The sequence below is a fragment of the Panthera leo genome, chromosome B3, assembly GCF_018350215.1.
Source record: "Panthera leo isolate Ple1 chromosome B3, P.leo_Ple1_pat1.1, whole genome shotgun sequence".
NCBI classification, from domain to species: Eukaryota; Metazoa; Chordata; class Mammalia; order Carnivora; family Felidae; genus Panthera; species Panthera leo.
Window position 1 is genome coordinate 87,142,841 of NC_056684.1, and position 4,134 is coordinate 87,146,974.

A 4,134-nucleotide genomic window follows, 5' to 3' on the forward strand; every position below is an offset into this window, starting at 1 on the left:
TCCCCTATGTTCATCTGTTTCATTTCTTAAATTCCACATATGGATGAAATAATGTGATATTTGTCTTTCTCTGACTGACTTATTCCACTTAGTACAATACACTCTAGTTCCATCCATGTTGTTGCAAATGGCAAGCTTTCATTCTTTTTCATCACCAAGAAGTATTCCATTGTATATATAAACCACATCTTTATTCATTCATCAGTTGATGGACATTTGGGCTCTTTCCATAATTTGGCTATTGTTGATACTGCTGCTATAAACATCGGGGTGCATTGTGCCCCTTCAAATCAGCATTTTTGTATGCTTTGGGTAAATACCTCATAGTGCTATTGCTGGGTCGTAGGGTACTTCCCTATGACCCAGCAATAGCTCATTTATTTTTATTGCTCAATTAGATTCCATTTTATTGATGTACCAAAGTTTATTTATTCACCTATTGAACATCTTGGTTGCTTCCAATTTGGGATAATTATGAATAAACTTGTGCAGGTTTTTGTGTGGACTTAAACTTTCAACTCAATTGGGTAAATACCAACGAGCACAACTACTGCATCATCTTGTAAGAGTATGTTTAATATTATAAAAAACTACCAACCAGTCTTCCAAAGTTGCTACAGTATTTACATTCTCACCAGATGTGAGTGCAAGTTCATGTAGTTCCACATCCTCACCAGGAGTTTGTATTGTCAGTGTTTTGAATTTTGGCCATTTTAATACGTGTGTGGTAGTATCCTATTGTTTTAATTTGTAATTCCTTAATGACATATAACATTGTACATCTTTTCACAAGTGTATTTGTTATATGTATATATTCTTTTGTGAGATTTTTGTTCAGGTCTTTTGCACATTTCAAAAATAAAAATTTAGAAGAAAAAAACAAAAGAAATAAAAACTGGGAAGAAGAAAATACAGACAAAACAAAAGATCTTCTGTCCATTTTAAATTGAGTTGTTTTCTTCTTGCTGTGTTTTAAGAGTTCTTTGTATATTTTGGATACCAGTACTTTATCAGATATGTGGTTTGGAAAGATTTTCTTCCAGTCTATGACCTGTCTTTTAATTCAGTATCTTTTATAGAGAAGTATTTTTATTTTAATGAAACTCAGCCTATCAATTCTTCCTTTCATAGATATGCTTTTGATATTGTATCTAAAGTTACTGCCAGACCCATGGACAACTAGATTTTTTTCCTATGTTATCTTTTAGGAGTTTTATAGTTTTACATTTTACATGTAAGTCTATGATTCATTTGAATTAATTCTTGTGAAGGGTATAAGATTCATTTTTTGTCTAGATTCATTTTTTGGCACATGGATGTCCAGTCGTTCTAAAACCATTTGTTGAAATGAGTATCTTTTCTCCATTGAGTTGCCTTTGCTCTTATTTCAGCCATAAATTGACTATATTCATCAATGCTCATTTCTGTGCTGTCTGTTCAGTTCCATTGATATACTTGTCTATTCTTTCACCAGTACCACCCTGTCTTGATTACTGTAGCTTTAAAGTATGTCTCAAAGATAGGGATTCTTAGTGTTATGACTTTGTTGTTCCCCTTCAATATTGCATTGAATATTCCAGTTCTTATGATTTTCCATATAAACTTTAGAATCAGGTTGTTGATATCCATAAAATGACTTCCTGGGATTTTTATTGGCATTACATGGAGTTAATAGATAAGTTTTGGAAGAACTGACATCTAGATAATAGAATCTTCCCATCCATTTTATAGAATATCTCTCCATATATTTAGATCTCCTTTGATTTCTTTCATCAAAGTTTCGTAGTTTTCTTCATACAGATCTTATACAGTAAAATCTTGGATTGCAAGTAACTTGTTCTACAAGTGTTCCACAAGATGAGCAAACATTTCTAATAAATTTTAACTTGCTAAAAGAGCAATGTCTTGCAATATGAGTAGTATGTGACACTGAATGTCACATGATCACAACTGAGCCAATGGTTCTTCTCTCTCTCACTGAGGGATTGTGGAGGATCATCTCCCATGCTCAGATGCTCAGTCTCAGGTCATGATGTTTGGCAGAAATCAGTGATTTTTCAGAACATTGGAAGGTGCCTAAAACTGGCACTAGTATATTTTTTGTCACTTCAAAGCACCTATAGGCAGTCCTTTGCTTTTCCATACAAAACTAAGCTTAGGAATGCTTTGCTTCACTCTAGGTCAGGCCACCTGCAGATATAGACCCTTTCCTCTGCTGCCTTATTGCCAATTACATTAAATACAGCATATGACAATAATTTATTAATACTGTACTGTAGTCAACATCCATGTGAGCATATACATGGCCCCCATGTAGAAAAAGATTCCATTGGGCCAATAGATAGCAATGATTCCATTAGTGACAGTGAAAGATGTCCTACACAATAACCTTCCTCTCCCTTGTTTCCCTCACACCAGCCACGAAGGTTTTCAAAGGTAAGTCCTGGTTAATTTGTTTATTTTTCTTTATATTTTGCATTTTCTTTATTATTTTGTATTATGTTAAAGAATTATAATCATCTTTGTATGAATATTTTTGGATTGTGGAAAAAAATATTCTGAGTTTCCATTATTTCTTATGGGGAAATTCGTTTTAATATACAAGTGCTTTGGATCACAAGCATGTTTCCAGAACAAATTATGCTCACAAACCAAGGCTTTACTGTACTTATTTTGTTAGATTTTTACTTAAGTATTTCATTTTTTGAGGTTCTAATGTAAATAATATTGTGCTTTTGATTTCAAATTCCAATTTTTCATTGCTGGGCTTCTGCTCTGGTAAGCTGCGACTGTCTTTATCTCTCTTTCTCTCCAGGGACATAGGTTTGCCCTATGATCTCAATTTTCTGATGGATCTCAGAGAACTAACTTTTGACATTGTTAATTTTCTCTATTGTTTGTTATATGTTTTATTGATCTGTTCTTATTTTTATTATTTCCCTAGTTTTGCTTATTTGGGGCCTACTCTTACTTCTGGTTTTTCAGATGAAACACTAGTTCATTAATCTTAGAATTATTTTCTAATATAAGCATGTAACATAAATTTCCCCCTAACCACTGTTTTTTCAGCATTCTTCAGATTTTAACAGGTTATATTTTTATTCTCATTTGATTTGAAATGTTTTCTATTTTTCTTTGTTTCCTTCTCTGACCCATGTATTTAGAATTGTGTTGCTTCATTTTCAAATACATCCTTGGTTTCATGGATGTTGTTGACTTCATTTTCAAATACATCCTTGGTTTCATGGATGTTGTTGACTCACTGTTGTTGACTTTCTAATAATCTGAGAACATAATATGTATTAGTCTTATCTTTTAAAATATATCCAGACTTATTTTACACCCTAGCATTTGATTTATTTTGGTGACTGTTACCATGTGAACTTGAAAATAATATGTATTCTGCAGTTCTTAGGTTTCATTTAGAGTTCTATACATATCAATTATTCAAGATAACTGATAGAAGAAAAAGAATGGTCAACCTAAAATTCTATATCCAACAAAAATATAATGTAGAAATGAAGGTGAAATAAATATATTTTTAGATGAATGAAAACAGGAATTCATTGCCACCAGAAATACACTACAGAGAACACTAATGGAATTCATCAAGCTAAAGGCAAATGATACCAAAAGGAAGCTTGGATCTCTGGAAATGAATGAAGAATATTGTAAGTTATAAATAGATAGGTATTTGCTTTAATTTATTTAAAATACACATGACTATTCAAAATAAAATTATAATATTGTCTTTGGGATTTAAAGTGCATAGAGATAATACATATTCATTTGCAGCTTCTGCTGCAACAGGAAAAAAATTTTTTAAAAATTACTAAACTTGGTTGTTTGGATGAACAATGAAAAATCTTTGAGGGTTCTTTAAATAATGCTAACTCATGAATTTTTACCAACTTCAGAAAAAATTATTACGTTAATAAAATAATTTCTATGGTGAATATTAACCCAAATTTATAATTTTACATAAAGATGGGGTTGGATAGGAGTTTCAAGATTGTGTGGTATTTTAGATAATAATTTTAAAGCTCTAGTGTAAGAACTTATCTTAGGTCACAGCTCAGCCTAGGAAGGATCTAGATCCCCAGCACTCTGTATCCCTTTGGTTCCTTTTATCCT